The 16,545-nt window shown below is 46.4% G+C and overlaps 1 protein-coding gene across 1 annotated transcript in view; it reads right to left on the minus strand.

Annotated features, from left to right (window-relative positions):
* The window catches only part of GPR39 (G protein-coupled receptor 39), a 314,090-nt gene that overhangs the window by 222,036 nt on the left and 75,509 nt on the right, over window positions 1-16,545 (minus strand). The gene's annotated exons all lie outside the window — the stretch shown is intronic.

A 16,545-nucleotide genomic window follows, 5' to 3' on the forward strand; every position in this document is an offset into this window, starting at 1 on the left:
CAGGTGCATGCGACCTCTCCACCAACATTGCAGGACCTACGACCACGTATCCCAGATACTTGTGCAAACATGTCACCTACCATATTACGCAACGTGCAGCAAGATACAGTATGCTCTGCAGGGTCCAGATGTGCATTGCAGCTGACGGGGGCCACTAATGAGCGCCATATGCGTGACCAGCATTCGATGTTTTGGGGGGGGTCATGGGTTTCATATCATAGCATTTCTGTATGCAAGGTGTCGATTCGTATTGAATTGATGATGCCCTACAACTTTGTAATTCACTTTTTTTCTCTATCTCATTCTGTTTTCGATATAAAAATGCTAACTCCGTTGTTTTCCCACCAGGTGGTGCTATAGGTGGTTTCATTGCGTAGCGCATGGCTACTTTACTATACCTAGACACTACTTCTATGCCCATAGCTGCCGCCGTTCTCAAGTTAATGGCGGTGGACAGGATATGGTGGACACACTGTATACATTGTATCACCCCGCTCATCAGTATCAAAATGTAACAAATGTAACAAAATGTATTTTTTACATTAGTGTTTTATATTCATTTTATATTCATTTCTTATTGTTTTTAGTATTAAACACTATCTTTATTCTCTATAAAATGTGTTTTTTGTATGTATTTTAGAGTGTCTAAAACTAATCAATTGGAATTACATTAATTCCAATGGAAACATTTGCTTCGGTTTTCATTGATTGTATTCAGATGGATTATCAATGAAAACCGAGGTATCACTATGTCTAATCCTTATTATAAAGTGCTGCAGCATACGCAGGTGACATATACATCCTGATTATGTCTAGTCCTCAATGTAAAGTGCTGCACCATACATAGGAGATATATTGAAACCCATGAAGCTTCACAATCTCAATGATGAACACCTAAGCCAGAGACTTAGCATTCGGAAGTGCTGGTAACACAATGAAATGTACCATTTTACTGACCCTATCCACAACCACTAAGACCACAGTTTTACCTGCAGTCAAAGGTAGTTCCGTAAAGAAATCTATGGATACATGCATCTAAGGTCTATTCGGGATAGCCAATGGCAGGAGAGCTCTCAATTTGTAAGTATGCGTAACCTTGAAATGTGCCCAAATACTGCAAGCAGACACAGTTAACCACTTCCTGGTGCATCCCCGACTACCAAAAGCAACAAGAAAGGAGGTCTGAGGTTGCTTTGCTGCCCAGATAACCCGTTAGTAAAGAATTGTGATGTTCTTCGATTATTTTACGACACAAATTAGGTGATACTAACAACTTCCCTGAAGGACAAGAGGTTGGGGAGTCCCCCTGAACCTCCAACATCTCCCCCTCCAGATCTGGGCACAAGGCCGAAACAACCACCCTCTTCTGCAAAATGGGTACTGGGTTCACATGATCACTACCACCAGGGAAGCTCTGGGATGATGCGTCTGCCTTGATGTTTTTATCCCCTGGGCAGTAATGTACAGTAAAATTAAACCTGATAAAAAAAAAAAACCAGACCATCTCGCCTGCATGGGATTGAGATGTTTGGCAGAATCAAGATACGACAGGCTTTTATGGTCTGTGATTACTGTAATGGGATGAACTGCCCCCTCCAGCCAATGCCGCCATTCCTCGTAAACTAATTTAATTGCCAAGCGCTCCCTGTTACCAACATTATAGTTTCTCTCGGCTGAAAATAAATTTCTTGGAAAAGAAAGGACATGGACGCCATTTACCAGGAATTGAACCTTGTGACAACACAGCCCCCACCCCCACCTCAAATGTATCGACCTCCATGATAAAAAGTTGTGAAACATCAGGCTGAATGAGTATAGGTGCAGTGGAAAAACATTTCTTTAAAGAGAAAAAAGCCTGCTGGGCAGAGTCTGACTACTTAGAGAAATCCAACCCCCTTTTGTCATGTTAGTGAGAGGTGTATAACCAGAAAGGGATGCACCAAAGTTGCCACACTATCATAGTATCATAGTTTTTAAGGTTGAAGGGAGACTCTAAGTCCATCTAGTTCAACCCGTAGCCTAACATGTTGATCCAGAGGAAGGCAAAAAACCCCCAATGTGGCAAACAAGTTCCAATGGGGAAAGAAATTCCTTCCTTCGTCCACATCCGGCAATCAGACTAGTTCCCTGGATCATCACCCTGTCATAAAATCTAATATACATAACTGGTAATATTAAATTTTTCAAGAAAGGCATCCAGGCTCTGCTTAAATGTTAGTAGTGAATCACTCATTACAACATCATGCGGCAGAGAGTTCCATAGTCTCACTGCTCGTACAGTAAAGAATCCTCGTCTGTGATTATGATTAAACCTTCTTTCCTCAAGACGTAGCGGATGCCCCCGTGTTCCAGTCACAGGTCTCTGTACTGTCCCCTCATACATTGTGATTAGATCCCCCTAAGCCATCGTTTTTCCAAACTAAATAACCCCAAGTTTAATAACCTGTCTTGGTGTTGCAGCCCCCCATTCCTCTAATAATCTTGGTGGCTCTTCTCTGCACCCTCTCCAGTTCAGCTATGTCCTTCTTATATATCGGTGACCAGAATTGTACACAGTATATAAGTGTGGTCGCACTAGTGACTTGTACAGAGGTAGAACTATATTTTTTTCATGAACACTTATACCTCTTTTAATACATCCCATTATTTTATTAGCCCTGGCAGCAGCTGCCTGACACTGGCCACTAAAGTGAAGTTTACCATCCCCCCATACACCCAAGTCTTTTTCTGTGTCTGTTTTACCCAGTGTTCTACAATTAAATACATAATCATAAATGTTATTTCCTCTACCCAAGTGCATGACCTTACATTTATCTACATTAAACTTCAATTGCCACTTCTCAGCCCAATCCTCCAATTTACATAAATCTCCCTGTAATATAAAATTATCCTCCTCTGTATTGATTACCCTGCAGAGTTTAGTATCATCTGCAAATATTGAAATTCTACTCTGCATGCCCCCAACAAGGTCATTTATAAATATGTTGAAAAGAAGCGGGCCCAATACTGACCCCTGTGGTACCTCACTATGAACTGAGACCCAGTCCGAGTACGTACCATTAATAACCACCCTTTGTTTCCTATCACTGAGCCAGTTTTTAACCCAGTTACACATATTTTCCCCTATCCCCATTATTCTCATTTTATGTAGCAACCTTTTGTGTGGCACCGTATCAAAAGCTTTTGAAAAGTCCATATACACAACATCCACTGCATTTCCCTGGTCCAGGCTTGAACTTACCTCTTCATAGAAGCTGATCAGTTTGACAGGATCGATCCCTCATAAACCCATGTTGATCTCTGTCATAAGGTAATTTTTCTTGAGATACTCCAGTATAGCATCTCTCAAGAAACCCTCAAGGATTTTACCAACCGTAGAGGCTAAACTTACCGGCCTATAATTTCCCGGCTCAGTTTTTGTCCCCTTTTTGAATATTGGCACCACATTTGCTATGTGCCAGTCCTGCGGTACCGACCCTGTTATTAAGGAATCTGAGAAGATTAAAAATAATGGTCTATCTATCACAGAACTCAATTCCTGTAGTACTCTGGGGTGTAGCCATCCGGGCCCGGAGATTTGTCAACCTTAGTGATTTCGAGGCGGCGGCGTACTTCCTGCTGGGTTAAGCAGGTAATATTCAAGGGTGAATTTATGGTATCACTGGTCATGTCATCTGCCATGGCATTTTCTTGTATAAAAACCGTAGAAAAAAAGTCAGTCAGCAGGTTGGCTTTACCCTCATCCCCTTCCACCATTTCACCAAGACTATTTTTAAGGGGGCCAACACTATTGCTTTTCAGTTTTTTACTGTTTATGTAGTTAAAGAATATTTTAGGATTATTTTTACCTTCTCTCGCAATGAGTCTCTCTCTGTCTCAAACTTAGCTAACTTAATTTGCTTTTTACATATTTTATTTAATTTTCTATAATTATATAATGCCTCATCACTACCTACCCTCTTTAATTCTTTTAAGGCTTTCTGTTTTTCCTTTATTGCTTCCGTTACAGCTCTATTTAGCCATAGGAGTTTCCTCCTATTTCTAGCATGTTTGTTCCCATAGGGTATATTTTCTGCACAAGCCCTATTCAGGATGCTCATAAAAGTCTCCCATTTGCTTCGTGTACTTTTATTACTTAGTACATCATCCCAGTTTATTGCACTAAGATCATCTCTCAACCGTTTAAAATTTGCTTTCCTGAAGTTTAGTGTCCTTGTAGCCCCTCTACTATACATCTTACAAAGAATACATGAAAACTTATTATTTTGTGATCACTATTCCCCAAGTAACCCCCAACTTGTATATTTGATTATATAATATTTGATAATATCAATGTTCTGGGTGCCACATAATGCAGAGTAAGAAGTAGTATACCAAAGAGAAAAAGACACTAAATATGTAATGTGCACCCCAATGTATAAAAGATAAAAACTTTAATTATATTGTAGTTCAAACAACAATTAAAATCATTTAAAATAACATGACTGACAACCCTATAATTATCCTCAATGACCACAGGCAAGCAGTGTATAATAACACAATTGTATTTACCCAAAAATATAAAGTGCATAGCACCATGCATAAGGTGTCAACTGAGAGGAATATAATGCAAGTTTCAGAAATATAACAACCTACAGAAAGGACAGGAGATATATAAAAAAAACCTAGGGTAACAATCTCAAGGTATCAAAAGTTCACAGCCTGATATTAGCGCTGATGAATAAACACAAAAGAATGTGTTGTAAAAGTATAAATCTCCAATGAGCTGGAGGTGCCCATGTGAGTGGCCCACCACAGGAACTATGCTTGATAAGCAAATAGTATTTTCCAAAACACAAGGGTGGTACCAATAAACAAATAACAACCCAAGGTATCACAAGGAGGAGAGACAAAGTATAAGAGGCATGGAAGTCAGTAAGGAAGACCCTATTCGTGTCGCCGCGCACGGCGGCTTTGTCAGGGGAAACATGCAGAGCTAGTCGTTGGACTTTTATATCCCTTTAAACGAGGGGTAGAGTACATATTGGTATCATCAGTAGGCGTGGATGGCGGGGAGATGGAGGTGAGCATCAGCTGACCAGATAATGAAGTATGAAACCGGACAACTATTGCCAAGGAGATGAAGGACGCCAATAGTACAGTGCGCGCATATGCCGGAGCGTCGGAAGCGTGTAGCAGCTGATTGGATGACGAATGCATATATCCGGATAGCCATAGCTAGGAGACAACTAAACGAACATGCTGTGAACATAACACATGCACATTGGATATCATAACAACTGAACCTACACGCTAGTAACATAGCGCATGCGCATTGGATATCATATAACAACTGAAACTACACACTGGTAAAATAGCGCATTGAATAAAGATAAAGGCAGATAAGACAGGGCGGACTAGACTTGCTGAATGGTGACATACAGCAGCCCACCCATCATCCCACAAGCCCCTGAATCACATCAAAAGGCACACAATTCCATAATTAGATATATACAGCGAAGCCCTCAAGCCTTGCGCAATAACTCATACAGATTTACTAAAAATAACAAAGTATTAGGGTGGGAATTGTAATGATTTGTCACAATGACATCAGTAACATCAGGCGCCTGAGAGGAACAGGCAGAATGAAGATATAAATCACCAAATGGCTGATGCCAAATGCCTATTACAAGTAGTGTCAGCCGCCACAGCATATGGACGTGCCAGCCGTGACATGTCCACAACAACAATACAATACTGAGAAAGATGGGGACGTCAATAAGCAAAGGATAACAGTAGTGCCAGCCATAATAAGTGATGTTATTGTGGGAGGGAGGTAATTTCTGCCAACCGTGATGCTCCACAAAGGCGGTAATATGCGAGGGGACGACGGTATAAGGCATGAAACAATATGACCAAATATATATATTTAGGGCTCGGTACTGGATATAATGTCCACACAGTGAAGATATTATGTGAAGTTAAGAAAGACAACAATGAAAGACATAAATTGCCGAATGCCAATCAATAGATACATTACAGTGGAAATGTTTGGGGTCCTCCAGACAATTTTGTCTTCTCCATGAAGAATCACACTTGTATTTATCAGATGAGTTGTATAATGAATAGAGAATATCGTCCAGACAGTGACTCGGTTAGAAATAATGATTTTTATTTGAAATAATACATTTCTCTTCACACTTTACTTTCGGCACAGAATGCTCCCTTTGCACAATTCCAGCTTTGCAGATCTTTGGCATTGAAGCTGGTAATTTGCGGAGGTATCTGGAGATATTTCACCCCCATGCTTCCCCCCTCCCACAAGTTGGATTGTCTTGATGGTCACTTTTTGGCACCATACAGTCAAGCTGCTCCCACAACAGCTCTATAGGGTTGAGATCTGGTGACAGGGTGGCAACTCCATTACAGATAGATACCAGCTGCTGGCTTCTTCCTTAAATAGTTCATGCATAATATGGAGGTTGCTTTGGGACATTGTCCTGTTGCAGGATGAAAAATGGAGTGATAGCCTTCCTTATTCAAAAACCCTTTCACCTTGTACAAATCTCCCACTTTACCAGCACCAAAGCAAGCCCAGACCATTTCATTACCTCCACCATGCTTGACAGATGGCATCAGGAACTCTTCCAGCATCTTTTCAGATGTTCTGCGTCTCACAAATGTTCTTCTGTGTGATCTAAACACCTCAAACCTCGATTCGTCTGTCCATAACACTTTTTTCCAATCTTTCTCTGTCCAATGTCTGTGTTCTTTTGCCCATATTAATCTTTTCCTTTTATTAGCCAGTCTCAGATATGGCTTTTTCTTTGCCCCTCTGCCCTGAAGGCCGGCATCCCGGAGTCGTCTCTTCACTGTAGACGGTGACACTGGTGTTTTGCGGGTGCTATGTAATGAAGCTGCCAGTTGAGGACCTGTGAGGCGTCGATTTCTGAAACTAGAGACTCTAATGTACTTGTCTTGTTGCTCAGTTGTGCAGCGCGGCCTCACACTTCTCTCTACTCTGGTTACAGCCTGTTTGTGCTCTCCTCTGAAGGGAGTAGTACGCACCGTTGTAGGAGATCTTCAGTTTCTTGGCAACTTCTCGCATGGAATATCCTTCAGTTCTAAGAACAAGAATAGACTGTTGAGTTTCACATGAAAATTCTCTTTTTCTGGCCATTTTGAGAGTTTAATGGAACCAACAAATGTATTGCTCCAGATTCTGAACTAGCTAAAAGGAAGGTCAGTTTTATAGCTTCTCTAATCAGCAAAACTGTTTCCAGGTGTGCTAACATACTTGCACAAGAGTTTTCAAGGGATTTCTAAATATCCATTAGCCTTCTAACACAGCAAACACAATATACCATTAGAACACCGGAATGGTGGTTGTTAGAAATGGGCTTCTAGGGTTAGGGTTGCATGCGCATATGCTAAGCGTGCGGCCAGGGGATCCGTGCGGTGTGCGCAGGCCCCAGGAGCAGGAGGCAGCAGGAGCACATGGACAACTGTGGAGAGGCAGGAAAAGGTGCAGTCCGGCCGCAGCAGTGGGTATGTCAGTGTTCCTGCAGGGACGTAGATGTTACACCTATCAAGAGTTTTTAATATAAAAGATAAATAAATAGTACCGCAATGCCCATATTGTAAATGATTGGCTACTTCTGTAGTAGTATAGATAGTATGAAGGTAGCAATTCTTTGAAAATAAATATGTAGAAAGCTTACTAAGGCGTTTTCTAGATGAAACCTGGATTGAACAGGTAAATATGTTTCAAAAAGTTCTAAGGGGACTTTACACGTTGCGACATCACTTCCGAAATATCGTCGGGGTCACATCGTTAGTGACGCACATCCGGCGCCGGTAACGACATTGCAACGTGTAAATCCTAGATGCGCCGATAAACAATCGCAAAAGCGACGAAAATCGGTGATCTGTGTAGCATCGGTCATTTTCATAATGTCGGTTCGACCGCAGGTACGATGTTGTTTGTCGCTCCTGCGGCAGCACACATCACTGTGTGTAAACCCGCAGGACCGACAAACATCTCCTTACCTGCGTCCTGACAGCAATGCGGAAGAGAGAAGGTGGGCGGGATGTTATGTCCCGCTCATCTCCGCCCCTCCGCTTCTATTGGCCGGCCGATTAGTGACGTCGCGGTGATGTCGAACGCACCTCTCCCTTGAAGTAGGCATAGTTCAGCAGTCACCGCGATGTCACCGAGCAGGTATGTGAGTGTAAAGCTGCCGTAGCGATAATGTTCGCTACGGCAGCAATCACCACATGTCACATGTGCGACGGGGGCAGGTACTATCGCGCTGGACATCGCTAGCCGATGCTAGCGATGTTGCAACGTATAAAGTGGCCTTAAGGGTTTTCGGAGCTCAGACCTGATTGAGCTGCTCTTGTGCAGTATATAAAGCTTAAAATGCAATACACAGGTTACCGAGAGTACAATCAAAAGGTATAAAGGTTTAGACAGATTTACTGAGACATCCTACAACTAAACAAAAGGGAAGAATCCAGCAATCGCCAACTCCATCATATCTTCACACACAATAATGAATATTCTAATGAGAAAATAAAACTTTAGAAAATGATGAGACTGAGCTAAGAAAACGAATAAGTGAATCATATAATTAATAAGTAGAGCTAGAACACATGGGGAGCACAAAGGAAAATCACCGCTGCGGCCCGTGAAGTGCGGCTGCTGCTTAACGAAAGACCAGTATGAAACATTGCAATCATTACACTGCACAAACCCAATCTCTCTCTACTCCAGCCGCGCTCCGTAATCTTCTGTGCACACTAAAATTCATGATCTGTATCATTACAAAACATTATGTTATGGGACTGAGGCGAGACAAGTGGTGAAGCTGCTGGTAGATAATCTCCACAGACAAAACCCTCCATATCTCAGACCGCTAATGGAAATGGCCTCATCACGTACCACGAAGACCAGCAGCTAGAAAATATATGGTGGAACTTGATAATCTAAGGTTCATCTCCTCCAGTTCCTCAACTCTCTTCGGTCAATGCTCCAAGTTTAAAGGAAGGCTCTTAGCCCTGTATTTCTCAAAACTCTGCATTAACCTTTTCAGGCCTTATGTAATAATACCCAGTATTAGCGTTGAGCGAACCTCCCAAGGTTCAATTCGTATTTACCGAATGTCTCCACGAAAGGCTTGCCAAACATATCCAAACCCAATTGAATTCAATAGGAGGCAAAAATAAAAAGCATAGACAACACCTTTAGGGGAGTCCAAAAGCTGCCAAACAGCGAAAACCATTTTACAGTGGAACCACTCTGTTGTGGCACAGTCATTAACTTCCAAGACTATTAACATAAGAATTATTGAGGTGGATGAGTGACAGGTATAGGCATGGTGGACTAGGAACCCTCATACCTCATGCAACAGCCCAAACTGGTTTTCTGCTTAGCCACACTCAGGTGGCTGCAATATTAACTTGATAGATTGTTATTGCTAGACACATTTAAGGATAGTAAGAGCGGTAGATGAGTGAAAGGTAGCATCCACGGGGCCTTAGGGTACTCTTCACCGGGCCAGTGGTTCCTTGGGGTAGCTATGACTGGCCTGACCCGGTTCCGTGACCCGGGTCGGCTACATGAAAAGCAAACAACAAACAAGTGTCCAGTACAGATGGAGATGGAAAGAGGGAGACAGCCCCCTGGGAAGTGTGTCACCGGTTGCAGCAGTGACTGGGGTCTCGGCTGCCTCCGCCGCCTCCAACCCTTCCTGCAACTAGTCCTCTCCCAGGGGCAGTACTGGATGGGAAACGGGGATGCTTCGCAACGCCACCCGTCGTATGCGGCCAGGAATTAGCCGCCGCTGCACAGTCTCTTTCCGGGGCAGGTGTTAGGTGCAGCCAGGATGGTATCACTCCCCACAGGCGGAGCGAGGAACCCCGGGAGGTTGGTGAGAACAGGGGTGGCAGTCCGTGGGAGCATCAGAGTGCAGGGCAGCGGCAATTACTCACAGAGTCACCAGGTGCGGGTTTCAGTCACTTTATTTACTGGCTCAGGTGGTATCGCCGGTCCTCGCCATCAAAGACTCCGGTCGATCCTGGGAAGGGCAGAGGCTGGATCTGGTTTAGTAATCTGTGGCCTTTCTCCTCCATGCACAACTCTGTACTCTCCCCCAGTCCTGGTCCGTATGGCAGGCAGCCTGGGCCTCTCGTGGGTCGGACCTCTGTCCCGTCTCCCACTCTGCTGCCGTGCCCCAGCTACCCGAACTAGGGCTCTGTACCTCTCTTGTGCTCAGTCCCATGCTCTGGCGACTGCTCTCTTTTAGCCAATAATTACAAGTGCCGGGTCCCGTCTCTCTAGATGTTACTGGCCCCGACTTGGTTGTGCTGTCTCTATTGTGTTACATCCACACAGCTCTGTCCTGCCTCCCTGAGGGGCCTGGCAGCCCTCCCTCGGGGAGCTACACACTGTGCGTCTACTCTGTCTCGTGTCCAAGCTGTTCTGCCTGACTATAAGTGAAACTGCTTTGTTTCTACTCCTCACTGCCCATGCCCCCACCTTTGCAAGTTGCTAAGGCAACCACTCTTGATCTAATTAGTGGAGGCCACCTGGCGTCTGCCAGGAACTGTGTGTGTAGAAACATTGTTAACCCTTTTCTAGTGACTGCTTCTCCCTGCTGTATGGTGGTGTGAGGTGTGTGTAAACTTACCAGGCCAACCTCTCCCTGCCTGGGAAGGATATAATGATATAGCCTGTAGCGACTAGTCTCAGGGGCGCTACAGATGCCTGCCAGTCTGGGAGCCCTACTGCTACAGGTAACAAACAAAAAGGACACCCAATTAGGAGTTCCCATCCCTATGTCCCAAAATAAGAGGCAGACAACAGGACCGTTTCATCAATTGCCCCACAGTACCCATAGTGTTTTGGCCCAGCAGTGAGGCATGGGCCATGCACAAGACAGGGTCTGTCCCAGAATTTACAACTTTCAAATGAAGAGGTGGATGAGTGACAGGAGTAGGCCTGTTTCTTTGAGAACCCTGCCACTAAAGACAACATACAACTTGGAGTCTTCACATTTCCAAAAATTAGGGGCAAACACCAGGACAGTGGCATCAGGAGGAAGCAAAAGGAGGAGGAATATTAGGTGCTTCATACATAAAAATAAAAATTGGAAAGGTAGCAGTGGCAGACACACTGTTTGATTCTTGCGCTACCAAAGCACTTGTTAGTAACATCAGGAGCAGTAGCAACAGAACCCACGACAAAGGTGTCAAACACCGAAATAACACAAGATCAATGCAGCACACTGAAAACTACATTATCACCTAGTCTGCACAGTTTGCAACTGGGGTAGAAAATTCATTGGAGATCCATCTTGATGAAAGTTAAGTGGTCTCCACTTTCAGGACGCTTATCCATCAGGAAACCGCCAGCAGCACTAAAGACACTTTCTGAGAGAACGGTAGCTGCCGAGCATGACAAAACCTCCAAGACGTGACTGGCGAGCTCAGGCCACTCTTCCATTTTTGAAGACCAAAATGCAAAAGGGTTCAACCACCCTCCCCCCCCCCCCCCCCGATGATATCAATATTGAGTTCTAGATACTCTAGCACTATGCTCTTAAGTCGTTCACTATGTGTCAGACTTGTACTCTGTTCTGTTGATGCAAGCGATGGCCTAAAAAATGTGTCCAAAAATCACATAAATCGTTTCTGCAATGTCAATTCGACGTTCCTAGGTTGGAAGTGGAGAACAGTGATGCACAGTATGCCTCCGTCCTGTCTTGGGGAGAACAACTCTAAAGATTGTGTACAAGTTGGTTTTCATACTCCAGCATCCGCCCGTCCCTTTCCAGGGGTGGAAGCATCTGGCAAAATTTACTCGTGTACTGTGGATCTAACTGAGTGACAATCTAGTAGTGAGCACTATTTCTAATCATAACATAGGCATCGTGTTGCAGATAGTGCAGCAAGAAGGCGCTCAAGTATCGGCACTCTTGTGAGGTCCAAGACCATGGTGAGTTCGTGGTGGGGTAACACTCGAGCTTGCTTCCTGTGTTCCCTCCCATCAATCAAGGACAACAGAGAGGGGAGCAATACTTACTGACTAATCAGCGTCCATCACTTGTTCCTCCTCTATTTGTTCCTTGGCTCCTGCATTAACATTTTGTGTGGTACCATGAGCCCCCCTCGATTGCTGTATCCACCCGCCTGTGTGATGATGTGACACCCCTGGACTATCAGGTCGTCACAGGGTATTGCACAATCTGCTCTCCCGTGCAGTATCCACCTCCTTCTTGGTTATGAGTCCCCAACTACATGGTGTTGCCTACATCAGCTAATCAAATAGGTACACTCTGCACCACACCCACCAGACACACCAGTGGACAGCCTGAGTGGAATAGGGTCGCCCACTTGGGGGTTGGAGAGGGGAGGTCAGGAGTGTCAGGAGAAGTGTGTTGGAAGTGAAAGAGAGAGGAGGTCAGGAGCAGGGCTCCTAGGAAGCTATCTAGGTGGCAGACGGTGGTCTGGGCCTAGAGGAGCTGGAGCCCTGGTCACAGGGGATCGTGGCAAGGGTCACGGATCTGTGCAGGAGGACAGCCAGCAGCCTTGCACCATCACCAGGCTGGGACCAAGGCAAGACGGGGTACGTGGACCCTAGGTCAGGGAGTAGCTTCAGGCAACCTGAAAATTTACCCGACGAGAACGGAGCCTTCAAGATCCGCTCTCTACCCGCTCCAGAATCTGGCTACTAGCGCAACGAGGGTGATAGGACTTTCCATTCAAAACGGTCCAGAAAATACCAAGCGTGAACCCTGAGATCAAGCTCCCACACTTAACCAGTGGCGTAACTACCGCGGTCGCAGCGGTCGCCATCGCGACCGGGCCCGGGCGGTTTGGGGCCCGCGGGGACCCGGCAGATCAGCAGCCAGCTCCTCTCAGTGAGAGAGAAGCTGCGCTGATCTGTCACAGTGCACGCGCCCACTATATGACCCGCTGCCGCCCCCGACACCGGGCCCTCCTGCCCGATGTCAGCGGCGGCACCGGGGCCCCCCCTCCCCCGTCACCGCGCACAGTAATAATGAAGCATAGAGCGGCCGGCGCCGCTCTGCCTCATCATTCTCCCCCTGTGCCTGCGCGGTGACGTCACTCCTGTACGACTGCTGTGCTGAGTGCACAGAGCGCAGGGAGGGAGGACGCCGACCGCAGCACCGGGAGAACGAGGAGAGGGGAGGACGAGCAGCAGTGGAAGGAGGAGAGCAGGGAGTACAGCAGCAGTGGAACAAGGAGACGTCAGGACAGAGCAGCAGTCGAAGGAGGAGAGCCGTAAGTACTTGTTTTTTTTATATATATATATAAGTGAGTACACGGTGGTCAGAGGCCTGGAGTGGGGAGGCTGCATTATACTGTACATGGAGGCCTGGGGTGGGAAGGCTGCCTGATACTGTACATGGAGGCCTGGGGTGGGGAGGCTGCATGATACTGTACATGGAGGCCTGGGGTGGGGAGGCTGCCTGATACTGTACATGGAGGCCTGGGGTGGGGAGGCTGCCTGATACTGTACATGGAGGCCTGGGGTGGGGAGGCTGCATGATACTGTACATGGAGGCCTGGGGTGGGCAGGCTGCCTGATACTGTACATGGAGGCCTGGGGTGGGGAGGCTGCCTGATACTGTACATGGAGGCCTGGGGTGGGGAGACTGCATGATACTGTACATGGAGGCCTGGGGTGGGGAGGCTGCCTGATACTGTACATGGAGGCCTGGGGTGGGGAGGCTGCCTGATACTGTACATGGAGGCCTGGGGTGGGGAGGCTGCCTGATACTGTACATGGAGGCCTGGGGTGGGGAGGCTGCCTGATACTGTACATGGAGGCCTGGGGTGGGGGGGCTGCATGATACTGTACATGGAGGCCTGGGGTGGGGAGGCTGCATGATACTGTACATGGAGGCCTGGGGTGGGGAGGCTGCATGATACTGTACATGGAGGCCTGGGGTGGGGAGGCTGCATGATACTGTACATGGAGGCCTGGGGAGGCTGGCAGCATAATTATAGATGGAGGCCTGGGGAGGCTGGCAGCATTATTATACATGGAGGCCTGGGGAGGCTGGCTGCATTATTATACATGGAGGTCTGGGGAGGCTGGCTGCATTATTATACATGGAGGCCTGGGGAGGCTGGCTGCATTATTATACATGGAGGTCTGGGGAGGCTGGCTGCTATATTATACATGGAGGCCTGGGAGGCTGGCTGCTATATTATACATGGAGGCCTGGGGAGGCTGGCTGCTATATTATACATGGAGGACTGGGAGGCTGGCTGCTATATTATACATGGAGGCCTGGAGAAGTTGGCTGCATTATTATATATGGAGGCCTGGTGAGGCTGCATAATAAACATGAAGGACACCTTATACATTGAATATAGAGGTGTAATATACATAGAGGTCTATGAGGCTGCATTAAAATGGAGGTCGGGGGGGGGGGCTGTATAATACAAAATGAAGGGACACCTTATACATGGAATATAGGGGTGCATTATACATGGAGGAGTATGGGGCTGCATAATACCATCTGAAGTTTTATGGGGTTGTGTTATAATACATATAGGACTATGGGGGCTGCATTATAATATATGGAGGACTATGGAGGCTACCTTATACATGGACTATGGAAGTGCATTATAAAACATGGAGGACTATGTGGTGCAGTATAATATATGAAGTACTATGGGGTGAATTTTAATACATGGAGAACTATGGGAAATGCATTATAATTGAAGGGCTACTTTATACATGGAGGATTATGGGGGTGCATTATAATATATGGAGGGCTATGTATCTGCATTCTAATATATGAAGGGTTATGTGGGACCCTTTATACAATTATTTGGAAGGCTATGTGGGGGCTGTTATAGTATTTTGAGAACTTTATAGAGAGGGGACAAAGATAAAAGTATGGGATGGAAATGTTTTGTGCTGATTGAAAAAGGCTCTTTCCCTCAGCAGCCAACTTTCCCATGCTCTGCTATACATCTCTCAGCAGCCAACTTTCCCATGCTCTGATGTACATCTCTCAGCACCCAGCTTTCCCATGTTCTGCTGTACATCTCTCAGCACCCAGCTTTCCCATGCTCTGCTATACATCTCTCAGCACCCAGCTTTCCCATGATCTGCTATACATCTCTCAGCACCCAGCTTTCCCATGCTCTGATATACATCTCTCAGCACCCAGCTTTCCCATGCTCTGATATACATCTCTCAGCACCAGCTTTCCCATGATCTGCTATACATCTCTCAGCACCCAGCTTTCCCATGCTCTGATATACATCTCTCAGCACCCAGCTTTCCCATGCTCTGATATACATCTCTCAGCACCAGCTTTCCCATGCTCTGATATACATCTCTCAGCACCTAGCTTTCCCATGCTCTGATATACATCTCTCAGCACCCAGCTTTCCCATGTTCTGCTGTACATCTCTCAGCACCCAGCTTTCCCATGTTCTGCTATACATCTCTCAGCACCCAGCTTTCCCATGCTCTGATATACATCTCTCAGCACCCAGCTTTCCCATGTTCTGATATGGGAAAGCTGGGTGCTGAGGACAAGATAAATATCAGAACATAGGAAAGCTGGGTGCTGATAGAGGGATTTCAGGGTGCTGTGGGTGAGAGCCAAGTGTCAGCGTCATTATCCCCTACCCCAAGTGTCTGTGTATGTGGAGGGGGGGCCCAGGTCTAAACTTTGCACCGGGGCCCATCCAACTCTGGTTAAGTGCAGTGGCATAACTATAGTGGGGAGCGGGACCCGGCCAGTTCCATACTACTGGGACCACAGAGAAGAAGAAGAAGAAGAAATTGCTGTACGGCCAGGTTGAGGATGTGAGCCATGGCACATATGTGAGGTTGCCCCAGCGTAGGGCCGCCCCCAGATTCACACCATTATCGCACATAGCCTTCCTTGGCTCCAGATTCAGTGGAGACAGCCATTGATCAAACTCGACATGGATAGCTGTCCACAACTCTGCAGCTGTGTGACTGTGTCCTCCAATGCATATTAATTTCAACACTGCCTGATTGCGGTGAGCCCTGGCTGAGCTGTACGGAAATGGGGGGATTCTCTCTGCACTTTCTGAACGCATGTTACAGTAGGGAGAGATTAAAGGGTGCCTTACATGCTGCGACATCACTAACGATATATCGTCGGGGTCACGTCGTTAGTGACGCACATCCGGCGCCGTTAGCGACATCGCAGCGTGTGACACCAAGGAGCGACGATCAACGATCGCAAAAGCGTAAAAAATCGTTGATCGTTGACACGTCGCTCCTTTTTATAATATCGTTGCTGCTGCAGGTACGATGTTGTTCGTCGTTCCTGTGGCATCACACATCGCTATATGTGACACCGCAGGAACGACAAACATCTCCTTACCTGCATCCACCGGCAATGAGGAAGGAAGGAGGTGGGCGGGATATTCCGGCCACTCATCTCCTCCCCTCCTCTGCTCTTGGGCAGCCGCTTAGTGACGTCGCAGTGATGTCACTATGACACCGACCGCACCTCCCCCTTGAAGGAGGGATTGTTC

The sequence above is a fragment of the Anomaloglossus baeobatrachus genome, chromosome 7 (assembly GCF_048569485.1).
Source record: "Anomaloglossus baeobatrachus isolate aAnoBae1 chromosome 7, aAnoBae1.hap1, whole genome shotgun sequence".
NCBI lineage: Eukaryota > Metazoa > Chordata > Amphibia > Anura > Aromobatidae > Anomaloglossus > Anomaloglossus baeobatrachus.